Source organism: Protopterus annectens, chromosome 13.part0, assembly GCF_019279795.1.
Source record: "Protopterus annectens isolate FY-2018-M chromosome 13.part0, PAN1.0, whole genome shotgun sequence".
NCBI classification, from domain to species: domain Eukaryota; kingdom Metazoa; phylum Chordata; order Ceratodontiformes; family Protopteridae; genus Protopterus; species Protopterus annectens.
This window is the reverse complement of record NC_056747.1, coordinates 1,349,715,777-1,349,736,452: the sequence shown is the minus strand read 5'-3', so window position 1 is coordinate 1,349,736,452 and position 20,676 is coordinate 1,349,715,777. Positions and strand designations below refer to the sequence as shown.

The 20,676-nt window shown below is 43.3% G+C and overlaps 1 protein-coding gene across 5 annotated transcripts in view; it reads left to right on the top strand.

The window, feature by feature from the left end:
- The window catches only part of CACNB1 (calcium voltage-gated channel auxiliary subunit beta 1), a 2,104,836-nt gene that overhangs the window by 406,486 nt on the left and 1,677,674 nt on the right, over positions 1-20,676 (top strand). The window lies entirely within an intron of this gene.

Here is a 20,676-nt window from a genome sequence, read left to right as displayed (position 1 = left end):
TACCTCACAAGACATCTGCAACCGCTGGAAAGGCCACAGAAATTCCTCACTAAAAGAATCACAGGCCTAAAGCAGATGCTATATGCTGACCGTCTAAAAAAACTCCAGCTATTCTCTGTGGCATATCGTCTACTCAGAGGTGATCTCTGCTTAACATACAAGGCCATGTCAAACCCTGAGCTGTTGAACATGCACCAGTTAAAGAAACCCCAATCCCTCAGAGCCACAAGCTCCAGAGATCTAAACCTTGTCATCACAATGAACAAAACATGTTAGAGGGATAGGTTCCTGACCCAGAGACTCCCCATACTCTGGAATAGACTGCCCATACATGTCAAGCATAGCACCTCATTAGCCCTCTTCAAAAGGAACTTTGGTGATTGGATGGGAGATAGGAAATTCACCTCGGGGATCATGTCAGTCACACTGCTGGACAGGGGCCCAGAGAAGTAAATATTGTGGGAAAAAATTTCCAGGGAATTTTTATGGCTAGGCTTGCATAGGCCTTAGGGCCGATAGCCTAGTAATAACCTATGAACCTATGAACCTAAAGACAAGTGCTCTCTTATGTAACTAAACAAGAAACTAAGAGGCCTAATTAAGTCCAAGAAGACAAACTATGAGATCAGGATAACCTCACATACTAAGGATGGCAAACTATGAGATCAGGATAACCTCACATACTAAGGATGGCAAACTATGAGATCAGGATGACCTCACAGACTAAGGATGGAAAACTATGAGATCAGGATGACCTCACAGACTAAGGACAATTCCAGAACCTTAGAGGTAACAAACAATGGTGTGCTGAACTGGTGGTGAATGGTACCACCTACACCAATTAGGGTGACACAGCAAATACATTTCAGCTCAAACTTCATCTCTCCCCAGCTTCAAAAGGTGAAATCGCCTCCAACATATTTCTACCAGCTATCAGCAGGGACCAGGGAGTGGCAGCACTTACTGAAGCCAAGAAGATAGCCTCCATGAGTCCTGACAACATCCCCATTCGCCTTATGAGCAGTCTAAAATATGACGTATCAGGATGTCTTGAGGCCCTCTTTGACTACATCCGTAAAACTAGCTACATTCCAAGTGAATGGAGGACCTCAACAGTCATTAACCTCCACAAGGGAAGACCTTCAACTAACTCAGGGAACTACAGGCCAGTCATTAACCTCCACAAGGGAAGACCTTCAACTAACTCAGGGAACTACAGACCTGTCGTTAACCTCCACAAGGGAAGACCTTCAACTAACTCGGGGAACTACAGACCAGCCATTAACCTCCACAAGGGAAGACCTTCAACTAACTCAGGGAACTACAGACCAGTCATTAACCTCCACAAGGGAAGACCTTCAACTAACTCAGGGAACTACAGACCAGTCATTAACCTCCACAAGGGAAGACCTTCAACTAACTCAGGGAACTACAGACCAGTCATTAACCTCCACAAGGGAAGACCTTCAACTAACTCAGGGAACTACAGACCAGTCATTAACTTCCACAAGGGAAGACCTTCAACTAACTCAGGGAACTACAGACCAGTCATTAACTTCCACAAGGGAAGACCTTCAACTAACTCAGGGAACTACAGACCAGTCATTAACCTCCACAAGGGAAGACCTTCAACTAACTCAGGGAACTACAGACCAGTCATTAACCTCTACAAGGGAAGACCTTCAAGTAACTCAGGGAACTACAGACCAGTCATTAACCTCCACAAGGGAAGACCTTCAACTAACTCAGGGAACTACAGACCAGTCATTAACCTCCACAAGGGAAGACTTTCAACTAACTCAGGGAACTACGGACCAGTCATTAACCTCTGCAAGGGAAGACCTTCAACTAACTCAGGGAACTACAGTCCAGTCATTAACCACCAGAAGGGAAGACCTTCAACTAACTCAGGGAACTACAGACCAGTCATTAACCTCCACAAGGGAAGACCTTCAACTAACTCAGGGAACTACAGACCAGTCATTAACCTCCACAAGGGAAGACCTTCAACTAACTCAGGGAACTACAGACCAGTCATTAACCTCCACAAGGGAAGACCTTCAACTAACTCAGGGAACTACAGACCAGTCATTAACCTCCACAAGGGAAGACCTTCAACTAACTCAGGGAACTACAGACCAGTCATTAACCTCCACAAGGGAAGACCTTCAACTAACTCAGGGAACTACAGACCAGTCATTAACCTCCACAAGGGAATACCTTCAACTAACTCAGGGAACTAAAGACCAGTCATTAACCTCCACAAGGGAAGACCTTCAACTAACTCAGGGAACTACAGACTAGTCATTAACCTCCACAAGGGAAGACCTTCAACTAACTCAGGGAACTACAGACCAGTCATTAACCTCCACAAGGGAAGACCTTCAACTAACTCAGGGAACTACAGACCAGTCATTAACCTCCACAAGGGAAGACCTTCAACTAACCCAGGGAACTACAGACCAGTCATTAACCTCCACAAGGGAAGACCTTCAACTAACTCATGGAACTACAGACCAGTCATTAACCTCCACAAGGGAAGACCTTCAACTAACTCAGGGAACTACAGACCCATCAGTCTAACAAGCCTAATATGCAAAGCCATGGAATGAATTATCATGTAAATGATAAACAAGGGCAATGGCAGTCTACAGACACTGGACCCATTTCAATTTGGTTTTATTAAGGGAGGGTCATGACTGAGTAACCCGTTAGACATCTTTGAGAGAGTCACCAAGGCAAAATAGTACATACTATGTATCTTGACCTGGCTAAGGCATTTGATATAATATACCAGTCAGGCATTGTTGACAAACTCTCTGACCTAGGTGTAATCTCCTACATAAGTTGCTGGATTGCCATCTGGCTCATAGACAGGACCCAAGAAGTTAGGATTGGTGAGACCACCTCCACTGTGAGACCAGTCATCAGTGGAGTATTCCTGGGCTCTGTTTTGAGTCAATTCCTGTTTAACATCTACTTCTCAGAGGTCATGGCTAATGTTTAAGGCCTTTGGCTCAACAAGTTCACCTATGCTGTAAATAGAGAGCTACTACACATTTCAACCTAAGACACAAACATCTAGCAAGTGGGTTTAACACAGACAAATGATTTTTGCCAAAACCATGGCCTAAAACTTAATGCCAAAGACTGAATTATAATGCCCTTTGGGGAACTATCAACCCAAGTTAATTACTCCATTTATAAAATGCCTGTAAGAGTCAAACCAGTAGTAAGGGATACGGGAACATATGTAGGTAGTAATCTGGACTTTGACCAGCTCATAACCAAGTCAGAGACATAGGTACCAATGTGTACCCTTCGACACTCAACTGATGCACTAAGAAGATTTATCTTATTTTTTATAGTTACAAAAGTTCTAGGGATTCCATTAATTTCTGATTCTTTGAATGGGGCAAGTTATAAATTAAAATTTTGCTTAGACAAAACAGTATAAGAAAGGGAAATATTGTGGCATATAAGGACTGTTTCGTTCTTTTGTTGTACAACCTATTAATACCAAGGTTCCACCAGAGTGGCTTTTGTGGATCAGCCTGGGTTTATTTTGGTCTGGTACTGCTGTTTCTATGCAGTTGTTTATATGGTTGTGCAGGCCTTTTGTGTATGCCTCTATGTTTCCTGGATTTGGGGAAGCTTTGAAACTAGCTATGCCATCCCTTAATGGGAGTAATTAATGGTAATATAGTGCAGTTAAAAACACTTTGTAACAACTTGAAGAGCAAGTATGGATCCCACAGAGTCTACGTCCATATCATGTGTATTTCACATAAATCATTTAATCTCCCTGGAGCCTAAGAACCTATAAAGCAGTCTTAGTTTAGCAACCTTCCCCTGGATAAAATTCAGTTCAGACAAAAGAACGAAAACCCTTTGAAGAAGTAAGAAGGAATGTGCACAGTGGAGCAAAACATCCCTCGTTAGTCTAAATAAGTGAATCAGGGAACTAGTCAAGTCTCTGAAAGCAGACTTTGAGCTAAAAATAGTCTTTAAAGCTAAGGATATCCATAGTAACATAATAAGGCACTTTTCAGTTATGTCTGCAGTCTTAAGGCAACACCGTACAATGTGCAGAATTAGTTGCAGATGGCATCACCTATACTCAGCCAGAAGATATAGCAAATTTGTTGGCTGACAAAGTAAGCGCAGATTTCACCACCCTATCACTACCAGTTTTCCCCCAAGAAGTAACCTCCACCACTCCGCTGCCAATTATCTCCAAAGAACAGGTTGCCACTGCACTCTCTAAAGCTAAAAACATGGCTTCAGTGGGGCTTGACGGTATACCAGGTTCTTTCTTTAACAGCTTAAATCTGATTCATCCTCATTAGGATCTCTCTTTAACCACAACCTCCAGGCTGGCTTTGTCCCGATAGAGTGTAGGACAGTAACAGTCATCCATCTGCATAAAGGGAGACCATTTACTGACCCTGGAAATTAGAGAACCATACGTTTGACTAGTCTTATATGTAAGGCCATGGAAAGAATAATCATGCACCTGATAAATAATGAAATAGGAGACCTCCAAACACTGGACCCGACCCAATTCGGCTTTGTACTGAATCTGATGGATTTCTTTGAGAAAGTCACTAAGGCTATGAGGTTAAAACAGTACATACCACCTACCTCAACTTGGCCAAGGCATTTAACACATTTCCCCACTCAGGTATTAAAAATAAACTCAGAAATCTGGGTATAAATCCCTACATATAAAAATGAAAAAAAGAGAAAAAGCACCACGCTTGGAGACCAAAACCGATGTGTTAGCACTTTCGTTTACTAAAAATATGTAAACTTCTTCAGACAATTCACAAACAAGTAATCAACTCTTAAATATTTTAAGAAACACGACATCATTTCCTAAAACATCATTTCCAAGAACAACCTTACCTCAATTTAAAGTGAAAAAACATAAACTACAAAAGACATAAATAAATTCATAATTACTATATTAAATTACTTTCTCATAAAATTAAATATATTTCCTAAGTAAAGCTTTAAGTTTTAAAATGCTTTTAATAGAGATTACATCATTAAGACCTGGCGGAACTGAAGCATTTAATTTCAACTGCCATAAGACTTCTTTTTCTTCAAGTCTCAAACTAATCGGCCCACTTTAAATTGAGGTAAGATTGTTTTAGGAAATGATGTCGTGTTTCTTAAAATATTTAAGAGTTGATTACTTGTTTGTGAATTGTCTGAAGAAGTTTTCATATTTTTAGTAAACGAAAGCGCTAACACATCGGTTTTGGTCTCCAAGCGTGGTGCTTTTTCTCTTTTTTTTCATTTTTATTAGTTTCGTGGTTATTTAGTTTGTATAAATCCCTACATCATCAGATGGATAGCCAATTGGCTCACAGGCAAAAACACGTGGATAAAGTGGTTGAATCCAGAACAAACAAAAGGCCAGTTACTAGAGGTGTGCCACAGAGCTCAGTATTGGGACAAGACCAGTTACTAGTGGTATGCCACAGAGCTCAGTGCTAGGACCACTCCTGTTTGGAATATACTTCTCTGAAGCCAAGGCTAATGTGGAAGGCCTCTGGATAACAAAGTCTGCTGATATCTGCAAGCTGGGGGCAATCATTGAACCTTCCAACTATATAAATATTCTTTAGGAGGGTCCAGATCAGACAAATAATCAGTATCAGAACCATGGCCTAAAACTAAATATGAAATAATGCATTATCATATTTGGGAAGTCAAATACCCCTGCTAATTATAATTTGACCTTCACTTGTCCACAGTGATGAGGAAGTCCTACTATATATAAATCTCAAAATGCACTCGCTCAAAGCTCTCCTTAAAATGGAGAACACCGACATTTGTGCTGTAACAGAGAGCTGATTCAAGGCAGCAGAAAGCACCCCTGCACTACCAGGATATAACTCATTCCACACCTTTCAGCCTCAGAAATTGGACCGAAGCTTCAAAGGCGGTGGTGTTTCCATATTCATAAAGGATGCGCACACCTCCAGACTGGTAGCCCAACATACGCATCAGAGATACTTCAGGTGCATCTAACACTGGGTAAGACAGCAATTTAGGTTGTAGCCTGCTATAGGTCCCCAACAATATCCCAAGACTCACACTCCACATTCCTAAGCACTCTGGAGAATATAAGAGTCCAATCTAACACTCTCATACTGGGCAACTTCAACTACCCCTCCATTAACTGGGAAAACTACTCATATATTCAGTTCACTTGCCCAACGTTTGGGGAATTCATTAATTCCAATGGCCTGGACCAGCTTGTTCTTACCCCCACTAGAGGTAGCTACATCCTTGACCTGGTCATTACTAACATGGGTGACCATTGCTCTATACCAATAGTCAACTCCTCCCTGGTTAGATTCGACCACAAACTAATCACCTTGGAATTCCACATCCCTCCCACCACCACCCCGCAAAGGTAACCACCATGAAAAACTTCTCCAAAGCTAACTTTGGGCTCCTAAAAACAAAGGTGGCTAACTTCACGGCACCCATGCAATTGGAGAACAGCTGTATGACCACTGAATCATAAACTAATGCCCTGTACAAACACATACACAAATGCATGGATCTCGCCATACCCAATAGAACCAAGGCGCTCTCCTCCAAACATGGAAGACAATCTGGTGTTCCCCTGCCATAAACAAACTCTACAACAGAAGGAGGAAACTGATGCGGAATAAGGTGAAGTCCCAAGACTGGAAAAACTCCCTTATCAGCCTCAACAAAAAGTTGAGATCCCTCATCAAATCCTCCATAGCTAGCTATGAAAACAGACTTGCAGCAGATAGTAAAGACAACCACAAGGCCTTCTATAGTTATGTAAAGAATCTCCATGGCAATACCCAGATTTGCTCGGAGCTATTGCACAATGGCACCTCCTATACCGAACCAACAGATATTGCCAATATACTGGCCAATAGATTCAGTGCCAACTTTACCCCCCAAAGGACCAATCACAATACCAGTAGATTGCCAGGCACCCAGTATTACTGCAGCACAGGTTAAAACAGCACTGTCCAAGGTTAAGAATACAGCTTCCATGGGACCTGACAATATCCCTGGATTTGTTCTACATGAACTACAGAGTGAACTGGCACCTCACCTATGTGCCCTGTTCAATCACAGCCTCATCTCAGGGTTTGTCCCTACTGAATGGTGCACTGCTACAGTCATCACTCTCCACAAAGGAGGAGCAACTACAGACCCTGGGAACTATTGCCCCATTAGCCTGATGAGTCTGATATGCAAAGTTATGGAACACATCATTATGGACCTAATAAACAAGGATATAGGGAATCTCCAAACTCTGGATCCCACACAGTTTGGTTTTGTGAAGGGTAGATCATTCCTGCTCAACCTGGTCGACTTCTTTGAGTCAGTCACCAGAGGTGTGGATGAAGGCAAGGTGATTCATACAGCCTACCTTGATCTGGCCAAGGCCTTTGATACCATTCCCCACTCAGGAATCATAGAAAAACTTACTAAGCTAGGCATCAACCCCTATATCACTAGGTGGGTTGCAAGCTGGCTCACAGATAGAACCTACAGTGTGAAAGTAGCTGACTCCAAGTCAGACTGCCGATCAGTCATGAGTGGAGTCCCACATGGTTCAGTCCTGGGTCCTGTCCTGTTTGGTATCTACTTCTCTGAAGTCCAGGACAGCACGAAGGGACTCTGGCTGACAAAGTTCGCAGACGATTGCAAGTTGAGTGCCATAATTAACTCCCCAAGTGATGTTGACATCCTACAGAAAGGCCTCACTGAGACCAACAACTGATGTCAGAACTATGGCCTTAAGCTTAATGCCAAAAAATGTGTCATCATCCCCTTTGGGAAAAACCCAGATGTTCATCTTGTTACCCTGCTGCAGTCATCACACTTGGGTTATCCTGCCATCAGGCAGTCCCGCAGTCGGCCTGAGTTACAAAGTCTTGGTCCGGTGTCGGTTGCTGTCGCTTCTTCCCTGATGTTAGTGTGCCACGGGTATATAAGAGGCATCCAACGCCATTTTCTTCCGTCTTTCTTGCCGTGTGGTGCCCGAAGCAGAAGCAGTTCGCAAGTTCCGGTCGGCCAACACCTGAGATTTTCGAATTTAATTTCAGTCCAAAGTCTTCAATAAAGCTAAGTACCCCGTTGGGGAACCTTTTCTTGCCTCAGTCCGATGTCAGAAAAAGTTAACAATTGCATTTCTTGTGGGAAGCAAATACCTCATAAGGACTTCCATTCTTATTGTATTCCTTGCGTAGGCCCAGACCACGATGTCACAGGTTGTCGGTTTTGTGCTAGGTTTAATAAACAAACTATCAAACGCCGTTTTGACTTCACACGACATTACTTTGGTAGGAAATTTAATTATATCATGCTGTCAGAGCAACCGACGACTGGCATGCATAAAAAATGCAAGGATAAGGACAGGCAGCCTAGGAACAAGCCAGACTCCGAGGCCTCTGCTGGGCCTGTCACCGGTTCTCCGGTTTTCAGTGAGGCGCCTACGCAGCCCCTGACAACTGCAAAATTGGAACCCCAGACAGCTGCGGATTCTCAAGCGGAGTGTACTAGGCCATCGCAGCCATTTTCATTAGGCCCTTCCGACACCGGAGCAGAAGGAGATCCCAGTGCAGTAGAAACACCTTCGGTTGCAGAAGGTGTCTTCAGACCGATTTCACTCACCATTAAATCTTATGCTAAGCTTAAAACTCCATTAAAACCAAAAAAGACTGTACATCAGTCTACAGTTCAAGGCCCCATGCCTAAGAAACAGATGCTTAAGATGGCTGAAGATTTGATTACCCTAATCAGGGGTTCCCATCCCCCTCCAGATAAAAGACCAAGACAAGAGGAGGATTATGCTTCCCCTGACCAGGTTTCAATTTCCTCAGATTCTTCTGAGGAACGGGATTACACTTTTCCCCCTTATGAAGACTCTGATGCTGAAGACTCTATTCCCTCAGCATCTCCCCCTGAAGACTACTCCTTTGGGGAAACTTTACATACCATGAGGGAACATTTCCACTGGGAAGGCCAGGACTACTCTGATTCTAAAAAAAGGCTCCGAGAGTTCCTTTTACTACCCCAGCATAGACCACTTGCTATCCCTCCAGTTTTAGATATTGTGGATGATGTTTACTTGGAGTCTAGTCTAAATCCAGACTCTCTACTTCCTGCTCAAGCCAAACCAGACAGATACTACAGAGTACCTGACTCACACAAATTCCTTTATAAAAGCCCTGTGGCTGACCCAGAAATAAATTCCCAGGGTCCCAAAGGGGCTAAAGCCTCTATGGCTAAAAATCCTGTGCCCTCTGAAAGGGATTCCAGAGCCCTAGATAGATGGGGAAATAAAATATACACCTCAGCAACTCTGGTTATGAGAGCATTAAATTGTCAGTTTCACATGCTGAAATATCAGCAATTCCTGATGTCTCAATTAAAGCAAAAAATGAGCACACATAAAGAACAGTCTGAATTCAAGGAAATGCAGGATCTGTTGCATGCAGCTGAACAGCTGGGCAAACATACTTTACAATGTGGATTTGATTCATTGGAAGCTTCCTGTAGAGCAGCTGTTACTGGGTCTGTCATATGTAGACATGCTTGGTTAAAAGAACAAACCCTACCTGATCATGTTAAAGCAAAATTATTGGATGCACCTTTACAGCAGGATGTATTATTTGGTGTCAAAGCAGAAGAGTATTTAAAGAAAATGGAGGATAAGGCAAAGTCTATGCAGATGGTCAAGGATTTTTTACAGGTACAACCTCCTCGTTTCAGCAGAAATTGGCCAACAAAAAACTGGTCCTTTCCAGCTTCTGACAGATCACAGAGGGGCAAATACAGACGCCCAAGAGGCAGAGGTCAGTCACAAGGCCCTTACAAACCTCGCCAATGGGGTACTGCTACCCAGAAAGGAGGAGAAGACAGGCCCCAAGCTAGCAGAACACAAACACAATGATTCAATCCTCAAACTACCAAGTAAATCTCTCTTGGCAGTTCCCTTGGGAGGAAAATTAGCACTTTTTGCAGACAACTGGCACATCATCACAAAAGACAAATGGGTCCTAAACATTGTCTCACAAGGATACAGATTCCACTTTCTTACCTTGCCAAGGATAAAAGGAATGCCAAACCTGCCACCAAATCAAAGGGCAGAGGCACAAAAACAAATTACAGCTCTCATGGACATGAGAGCCATTCAACAGGTACCTACACAGGAGCAAGGACAAGGATTTTACTCAAGACTCTTTCTAGTCCCAAGAAAAGACAAAGCATGGAGACTCATTCTGGATCTTTCAATTCTGAACACCTATCTACAAGTACCAAAATTCAAGATGCTAACACTACAGCAGCTTCTTCCCATGCTGGGCAAGAATGCTTTTCTAGTAACGTTGGACCTCAAGGAGGCATACCTGCATGTCCCTATCAGACAAAATTGCAGAAGATACCTCCGCTTCATTTCAGGTTCAACCCATTATCAGTTCTCTGCACTGCCCTATGGCTTATCTACTGCACCCAGGGTCTTCACAAAATGCCTGGCACCAGTAATTGCATACTGCAGACAAAGAGGAATTCAAATATACCCATACCTGGACGACTGCCTTATTCAAGCAGAAAGCAAGGACATTCTTTTAAAGCATCTGGCATTTGTCAAACACCTTCTAAGTTGCCTAGGGTACACAGTCAATGAAAAGAAATCAAAACTAGTGCCCTCACAAAACATAATATTCCTGGGTGCCAGCTTGAATACAACAGCCCAGATAGCTTATCTCACGCCAGACAGGCAACAACAGCTGACTCAATACTACAAAATAATGGCAACAAAAACCAAACTCCCTGCAAGAAAAATTCTGCAGGCCTTGGGATTCATGGCATCTTGCATACTACTAATACCATTTGCAAAACTGCATATGAGGGACACAGGTTGACAGCAACCTCTCTTTTGACCACCACATTACCATTGTGGTCAGAAAGTCCTTCTGTGTGGCATACCTCATTAGTAAGGCTTTTGCATTCAGGAAGAAAGAGGTCATTGTCTCCCTCTACTTTTCCCTCATTAGGCCAATCATCGAGTACAATCTCCCATTTGGCATGTACCTCACTATACACCTGCAACAACTGGAGAGGCCCAAAAGTACCTCACAAAGAGGATCCTAGGCCTTAAATACTTGTCCTATGTGGACAGACTAAAAAAACTCCAACTATTCTCTACCTCATATCCCCTACTTAGAGGCGACCTCTGCTTGACTTACAAAGCCATGTTTAACCCAGCTCTGCTAGAAATGCTACAGCTAAAGAAATACCAATCCCTCCGCACCACATGCCCCCAGAGATCTCAACCTCATTATCAGAATCAACAGAACATGCTGGAGGGACAGGTTCATAACCCAGAGACTGCCCATGCTATGGAATAGACTTCTTATACATGTCAAACAGAGCACCTTACTGGCCCTCTTCAAGAGAAATCTTAATGAGTGGATGGGAAATAGAAAATTCACCCCGGGGTTCACTCCAGTGGCTCTACTCGACAGAGGCACTGGAAACTAAGGTTGGGTATGACGATGCCAGGGTAATCCTACGGGCTAGGCTTGTAAAGGCTCCAGGGCCATTAGCCTAGTACGCACCTATGGACCTATGAACCTATGTGGCACGACTTTTAAGCAAAGGTATGGCATCCAGATCCAAGGAAGTCATAGTCCCGCTGTGCTCCGCCCTCTTTAGATCAATAATTGAGTACAATGTACCATTTGGCATGTACTTGATGAGGCACTTAAAGCAGCTGTAGCAACCTCAGAGCTTCCTCACAATAAAATACAGGCAATAAAGCAGCATTTCTTATATGGATAGACTAAAAACCCTATCCCTTGGGTCTATATTATATAATCAAAGTTTTATAACTTTGAATACCATATGGTCGATCCCATATGGTCAAAATTATAAAACTTTGAACATGTACAAAAAAAAAAAAAAAAGTAACCTGCCGGTTTAAAGCAGGGGGACAATCTTCCCTTTACCGCATTATAGTGCGGTCTCAGAGTATATTTAAAGAGCAGGGGGTGTGGGGGTGCAGGGGGGCTTGCCCCCTTACTTATAACCCTTAGTTTTGTGTTTGCAGTTTTTATTTATTTATTTATTTATTTTATATATATTCAAAGTTTTATAACTTTGACCATATGGGATCGACCATATAGTATTCAAAGTTGTAAAACTTTGATTATATAATATAGAACCCTATCCCTTTACTCTGTCTCCTACTGACTATTAAGGGATGACGTGTGCCTGACCTATAAGGCACTCACACATCCAGCCCTAATGAAGCTGCTACACATCCGCAAGTCAAACAGCACAAGGGTCACCTGATCTAGGGATCTAAACATAGTCAGTGACTCAAACAATACATTCTGGAGAAACAGATTTGTGTCTCAGAGATTGCCCCTCCTTTGGAACAGGCTTCCTTTTCACATTAGGCAGAGGTCTTCTCTGCCCTCTTCAAATGGATCAATGGATGGGGAATTACAAATTCACATTTCGGGTAGCCCCTATGTCGCCTATGGACAGGGGCATGCTGTAATACAAACAAAATGCATGGGCTCAGATCCATGCCATCCTCTTGCACCTTGGGGCCATATATTGGGCAAATTGGGTTATACTGGCTAGGCTTTAAGGGCTCTTAAGCCATTAGCATAGTAAACTCCTATGAAGCTATTAAGAAGCATCTGAAAAATTTAATAAGGCACTTATTATGCTTGCCATGAATTGACCATTTACTGCATGCTGGCCATGAGTTGACCATTCACTGTATGAATCATTGTCCCACTGTACTCATCCCTCATTAGACCCATTATAGAATACAATGCCCCGTTTGGTATGTACCTCTCAAGACATCTGCAACAACTGGAAAGGCCACAGAAATACCTCACTAAAAGAATCACAGGCCTAAAGCAGATGCCCTACGCTGACCACCTTAAAAAAACTTCAGCTATACTCTGTTGCATATCGTCTACTCAGAGGCAATCTCTGCTTAACATACAAGGCCATGTCAAACCCAGAGCTGTTGGACATGCTACACTTAAAGAAATCCCAATCCTTCAGAGCCACACACTCCAGGGATCTAAACCTTGTCATCACTATAAACAAAACATGCTGGAGGGATAGATTCCTGACCCAGAGACTCCCCAGACTCTGGAATAGATTGCCCATACTTGTCAAGCAGAGTGCCTCTTTGGCCCTCTTCAAAAGGAACATTGACGATTGAATGGGAGAAATGAAATTCACCCCGGGGATCATGTCAGTCGCCCTGCTAGACAGGGGTCCAGGGAAGTAAATAGTGTGGGAAGAAATAGCCAAAGAATTGTTATGGCTAGGCTTGTATAGGCCCTAGGGCTGATAGCCTATTACCAACCTATGAACCTATGGCCATGAATTGACCATTCATTGTATGCTGGCCATGAACTGACCATTCACTGCATGCTGGCCATGAACTGACCATTCACTGAATGATGGCCATGAATTGACCATTCACTGTATGATGGCCATGAATTGACCATTCACTGCAGAATTAATGAGGTAGAAAGGCAGGTAGGCAGCAACTTAGAAAGTGATACTCCAGGGGTGATGAAGCAGTGGGGTACCACAATGGAAGTTTAGCCTGATGAATCGCTAAGAAAATGGAGAAAGCGTTTCTTTCCATAAATAGGTGGGACACAATGAAATGATGTGTAAGTGGAAAATTCCAAGGCAAATGCAAAAGCTGACAAGAATTCTGACAGTTGTGATGATGTAGCGAATTTGTTACTACTGGAATAACGTGCGGTATAAGGAACAGTCGGTGGGCTCGATTTCAATTTATACTTCTTAAGTCTTTATTTACTTGAAATCGTTGTATTTCCAGTGCCTTTCAAAGACAGCCTAATGGACAGAAATCTAACTCTTTAAATCTGACTTAATACCATTAGGGTGACTGGTATGCCTTACAAATATCAATGAAACACTTTCCTTTAAGAAACTGTTTGAAATGCTATTGCATGTCTCACTTCTCTGTAAACCACTTAGATGTCATTCCTGCCAGCTGGCTGTCCACAAAAAACAATTTCCATTCTCTTTAGATACATTTTGTCACAACCAGCTTAAGTAAAATCATGTTGTATGCATTAACAGCAAAATAGGCAGGAAACTTAACAGATAAGGGCACTGTGGTTTGTGCATCTACAATGATACAAAGGACATTTATTTCAGAGCACAATGTTCTAGTTTCTAAAAATTTGTGCAACACTGACTACTCAGTTCTGCCTCAAGTCTCAAGATAGTGAAATAGCTTCTGCTGCTTTACCTACAGGAGATCTAATTCAATCTGTGTCTCTTATGATCGGACATCTGTGCTCTGATAAGGAGAGGAGATTAAATTAAAGGCAAACAGAAGCCTGTTGCTATGGTGATGGCTTAGGTTTTATTGCATTAGCCGACAGTCAGTATTCATTCTTCAGACAGCGACCTTTTCAAAGCGAGACAGAGACAGAGAAAACAGCACTCCACTTTCCCTGTCATTGAGTGAAGGTTAACGAGACACGCTGCCACATCTTTTCCCTGAGTCCCACATGATAGAAGGCTCCAAATGCCTTAAAATCTATATCAAGGCAATTTACAGAGTTTTGAGAAAAAACTTTTTATACTTATTTAAAATTTGGAAATCTGTCAAGGCTTAATGAAATGTCTTATTTCAAGTGACCCAAGAATACCAGAAAATCCAAAAAAAAATCAGTTGTATTAAGTTTGCATAGCACTTTAATAAAAACATTAAACATTCATAGAAGCATAACAACATTGTGTCTCTTAGGCCAATGGCATGTATTAAGTATATAATAAGGCACGAGGAAGAGTGTGTGTGATGCTGGCATTAGCCAGGGTGTGGTGGGGTACAGGCCTGAGAGGTGGTAATGTAGTGTTGGAGTCTTCCTGACATTGGCAGAGCATAGAGCATCACCAATTTAATAACTGCATCTGTAGAATTATTTATTCATTTATACTTTGGTGACCAGGTTGTTCCCACTAGGCCAATGGCCTTTTTTCAGGGGAGCGAGGTGATATTCAACCTGACTAGGGAAAACATGACCAGGGCACCAGGGAACTCCCCCTACTCTTTTTTCAGTAAGTGCCTTGGAATCATTTACATCCACATGTTCTACTACCATCCCATGCAGGTGGGGCCTAGCTTACAATTCTGATAGCAAGATTCACCAGATGTCTTATTCCCTTTCTCTTGCATGGTGCAACCTCAGAGTAGAAATATGTAATCGGGGGTGCAGGTGGCAATTTATTTTTTGAAATTGCTTACTTGTTAGGTGAATTTGGTATTAGATTATACTTGTGATGATTAAAATGAACAGTTTTATCCAGTTTGGGTATTTGGACTAGAACTACTGGTTGTGCTTTATGCGCAACCCCCACACATACAAGAAATGTGCGTAGTCACAATATGCATTCATATGTGCAATACATAGGCTGCACTCATGCTACACCCATACAGATAGTGATGTGGCAGTAAGGCAGGGTATTGCAGCAGTCAGCAAGCATTGTGATCTGCAGCTGCTTGACTATGTATGCAAATAATGCAGAACTTATCCATTATAAATATTATCTTATCGAAATACCTATCCATGTGTACCACCACAACAAATCCCGGGGCCGGGATTGAAGTTTTCCTTTATATAATGCATGACTGTTTGATTATCATGATGAATAAACTGCAACCCTGGAAGCAGATTTCCTTTGTGCACCTTCAGAACTTGGAGACTGTGGAATTTTAGCAGGGTTATGAGAGGACCACTACCCCGGATGAGCTGAGGTAAGCTATCTCCCCCTTAAGAAATGTCATTTTCAATCTGTCTGTTTACTTAATCATTTAAGTTAAGGAGACTGAGCCTATAACTACAGCTTGTTATAATTATATAAAACATACAGAATGTAAACCAGCATTAAAACAGATGTATAGCATCAGCGTTCAGTTGGTGCCAGTAATGAAAATACAAGGAAATAGCTCCTGCTGCAGCAATCCCAACTTTTGCTCTCAGTTCAGCATAGCACAGGGCCAAAAATATTTATGAGAAGTTAAGTTTATACTGGAATGTATACTGTCTCACTTGAATTCAGTGGAGTAAAAAAACATTAAGGTGGGTTTGGCATAATGGTTAAAATGTTCCTCTCATATACACAAGATACAGGGTTTGATTATGAGTTCAGGTTATTGGGCTAAAACTGTTAATAGTCTTTTGGACAGAGATTGACATTAAGTAAATGTATCCCCAACTAACACAACTCCCACCCCACATAACCCTTATCTTCCGCTTTACTAATATACCGTACTATGTAGGCATCCAAGGAACTCCGGGACAAAACCAAACTGGGTTGCATGGCTAGACTTGAAAAGACCCTGGTGTTTTTAGACTAGTATAAACCTAGGAACCTGTCAGATGACATCTGATCACAATATTACTAATTTCTGTATACAATAACACCATCCTCCTCAGGTGTGCAGAAGCATGATGAAAATGGTAGCGACCATCACACCCAGAAGATAAAGGAATATCCAGGCCTGGGCCCTGTGTTATGTCCTGATAAAGGCTGGCAGAAACATGATCTGCAGTACACACAGGCAGTAGTCTGAAATAGGATCAGATATAGCTTCTTATGTATGAAACCCCTCTTCCAGCATTGCAACTGTGGGGTGTTTTCTCCAGGGCCATTGGCAGGAAATCTCTTGATAGATCCACCAGAAGACATTCACTGAGGTAGAGAAAAATATGATGTTTGATCAACTGCAATGTCTTCCTCATGATGGTTAGTACCTTGATGAACAGTATGGGGGCAGAAATAGACCAAATAGAAAGTTGTGGCACCCTCAATGATTCAAAGGAACGTTACACTGATGTCCCAACAGGCCTCAGTCATATCCATCAGCACAATTCAGGCACTCTATTACTCCCCCTCCCAAAAACAGAGGCACCCTCAATGATTCAAAGGAACTTTACATTGATGTCCCAACAGGCCTCAGTCATATCCATCAACACAATTCAGGGACTCTATTACTCCCCCTCCCAAAAACAGAGGCACCCTCAATGATTCAAAGGAACTTTACGCTGATATCACATCAGGCCTCAGTCATATCCATCAGCACCATTCAGGCACTCTATTACTCCCCCAACCAAAAACAGTGGCACCCCCAATGATTCAAAGGAACTTTAAACTGATATCCCAACAGGTCTCAGTCATACCCATCAGCACCATTCAGGCACTCTGTTCCCCCCTCCCAAAAACAGAGGCACCCTCAATGATTCAAAGGAACTTTACACTGATATCCCAACAAGCCTCAGTCATATCCATCAGCACCATTCAGGCACTCTATAACTCCCCCCTCCCAAAAGCAGACACACCCTCAGTGATTCAAAGGAACTTTATAGTGATATCCCAACAGGTCTCAGTCATATCCATCAGCACCATTCAGGCACTCTATTACAGAAAGGTATAACTCCCCCCTCCCAAAAGCAGAGGCACCCACAATGATTCAAAGGAACTTTACACTGATGTCCCAACAGGCCTCAGTCATATCCATCTGCACCATTCAGGCACTCTATTATTCCCCCTCCCAAAAACAGAGGACCCTGAAAGATTCAAAGGAAGGTTACACTGATATCCCAACATGCCTCAGTCATATCCATCAGCAACATTCAGGCACTCTATTACTCCCCCTTACAAAAACAGAGGCACCCTCAATGATTCAAAGGAACTTTACACTGATATCCCAGCAGGCCTCAGTCATATCCATCAGCACCATTCAGGCACTCTTTTATAGCAAAGGTATAACTCCCCCCTCCCAAAAGCAGAGAATAACCAGCTGAAACTTGAGATAATAGATGTGCAACTAAAAGCTTATGAGAGCATCAAACTTCCTTAGAATCGAGAAAGCAATGCTAAGTAATCACATTAATAACATTTCCATAGAATGGATGACCCAAGGCTCCGCCTTCTTCCCATGATGCTCATTTAGGCATTTTTGGGCAGGAATGTGGAAGATGGGCTGAACCATGATGGAATGTAGAACCCTTGGATTTCTCTCAAAAATCATCATTGGTAGAGAGCTTTAAGTGAGATAGTGGATGATGTTGTCATAATCTGTATCCAAAATGTAGACTTGTGGATGTTTTGATTTCTCTCAGGATGCAGAGGGGAGGGAGGACCTCCCCACCCTCATCTCCAGACTGGATATGGTGAATCACAATTGTTACCCATAAAACTTGACCATGTGTTAGGTGTGTGAAGAATATCAGGATATGAAGCTCTATTGCGCAGAGATGCATCTGACAAAGGTGATATTGGACAGGAGACCCCAGCACCATGCCTGATACTGGTATCAGACCATGTTGTATAATGATGTGCTCCCAAACCTGTCAGGACAGGTGTGTTATAATGTCAAAAAGGTACTAATCCATAAACCTTTGAACATTGGAGGACTTGGTGTACCATCCTGTCTTTCTCTTTCATTGAGTCATGCTGGATACAGGAGGAAGTTTAAAGAAAAGAGTCCTCAGGCTCTTTCAGTATCATTGAACTACAGGTGTGAAATAAGACAGAATCCATCCCAAGAGCAGCCAGGTTATCTCTTGAGCAAGTGCTGTAGTTTGACTAACATGGGAAACGCTTACATCCTTGGATGAACCCTTGAACATGGTTATCAGAGGCACACCTCTCATGGGTCCCTTATGATTCACCATAGTGAAAGGTGTAAAATCCTTCCATCACTAGTGAACAACACATCTCAAAAAAACTTCCATCAGGGTTTATCCAATGTCTGTTCACCATATCATTTGAGTTCTGATTAAGTGCACATCATAATGCTGTTTGTGTATCCCAGCAAGGTTAAACTCCATGTTCTCTTATGAAAGTAAGTTGAAATTCTATGGTAACTCCTTATATTTTTGACCCAAAGATCATGTATTATGTTGGATGGCCTGAAGCTCATAGCCTATGTTTTTGTGTGATTTACTCCTCAAAGCAGGCTGTGCAGTGGTACTCAGTGCTTCACCTGTCTTGGTGCTGGGAGTTCATGGTACTCAGTGCTTCACCTGTCATAGTGCTGGGACCTTGTGGTATTCAGTGCTTCACCTGTCATGGTGCTGGCAGTTCATGGTACTCAGTGCTTCACCTATCGTAGTGTTGGGACCTTGTGGTACTCAGTGCTCCACCTGTCATGGTGCTGGGAGTTCATTGTACTCAGTGATTCACCCGTCATAGTGCTGGGACCTTGTGGTACTCAGTGCTTCACCTGTAATGGTACTGGGAGTTTATGGTACTCAGTGCTTCACCTGTCATGGTGCTGGGAGTTCATGGTACTCAGTGCTTCACCTGTCATAGTGCTGGGACCTTGTGGTACTCAGTGCTTCACCTGTCATGGTGCTGAGAGCTCATGGTTCTCAGTGCTTCGCCTGTCATGGTGCTGGGAGCTCATGGTCCTCAGTGCTTCACCAGTCATGGTGCGTAGAACTCGTGGTACTCAGTGCTTCACCTGTCATGGTGCTGGGAGTTCGTGGTACTCAGTGCTTCATCTGTCATGGTGCTGGGACCTCGTGGTACTGAGTGCTTCACGTGTCATGGTACTGGGAGCTCATGGTACTCAGTGATTCACCTGTCATGGTGCTGGGAGCTTTTTGTATTCAGTTTTTCACCTATCTTGGTGCTGGAAGCTCGTGATACTCAGTGCTTCACCTGTTATGATGCTGGGAGTTCATGGTACTCAGTGCTTCATCCGTCATAGTGCTGGGACCTTGTGGTACTCAGTGCTTTACCTGTCATGGTTCTGGGAGTTCATGGTACTCAGTGCTTCACCTGTCATGGTGCTGGGAGCTCATGGTACTCAGTGCTTCACCTGTCATGGTGCTGGGAGCTTGTGGTACTCAGTGCTTCATGAGTCATGACACTGGGAGCTTGTGGTACTCAGTGCTTCACCTGTCATGGTGCTGGGAGCCTGTGGTACTCAGTGCTTCATGAGTCATGGCACTGGGAGCTTGTGGTACTCAGTGCTTCATGAGTCATGGCACTGGGAGCTCATGGTACTCAGTGCTTCACCTGTCATGGTGCTGGGAGCTTGCGGTACTCAGTGCTTCATGGGTCATGGCACTGGGAGCTTGTGCTACTCAGTGCTTCACCTGTCATGGTGCTGGGAGTTCATGGTACTCAGTGCTTCACCTGTCATGGTGCCGGGAGCTCATGGTACTCAGTGCTTCACCTGTCATGGTGCTGGGAGCTCATGGTACTCAGTGATTCACCTGTCATGATGCTGGGAGCTTGTGGTACTCAGTGCTTCACCTGTCATGGTGCTGGGAGCTTGTGGTACTCAGAGCTTCATGGGTCATGGCACTGGGAGCTTGTGGTACTCAGTGCTTCATGGGTCATGGCACTGGGAGCTCATGGTACTCAGTGCTTCATGGGTCATGGCACTGGGAGCTCATGGTACTCAGTGCTTCATGGGTCATGGCACTAGGAGCTTGTGGTACACAGTGCTTCATGGGTCATGACACTGGGAGCTTGTGGTACTCAGTGCTTCACCTGTCATTGCACTGGGAGCTCATGGTACTCAGTGCTTCATGGGTCATGGCACTGCGAGCTCATGGTACTCAG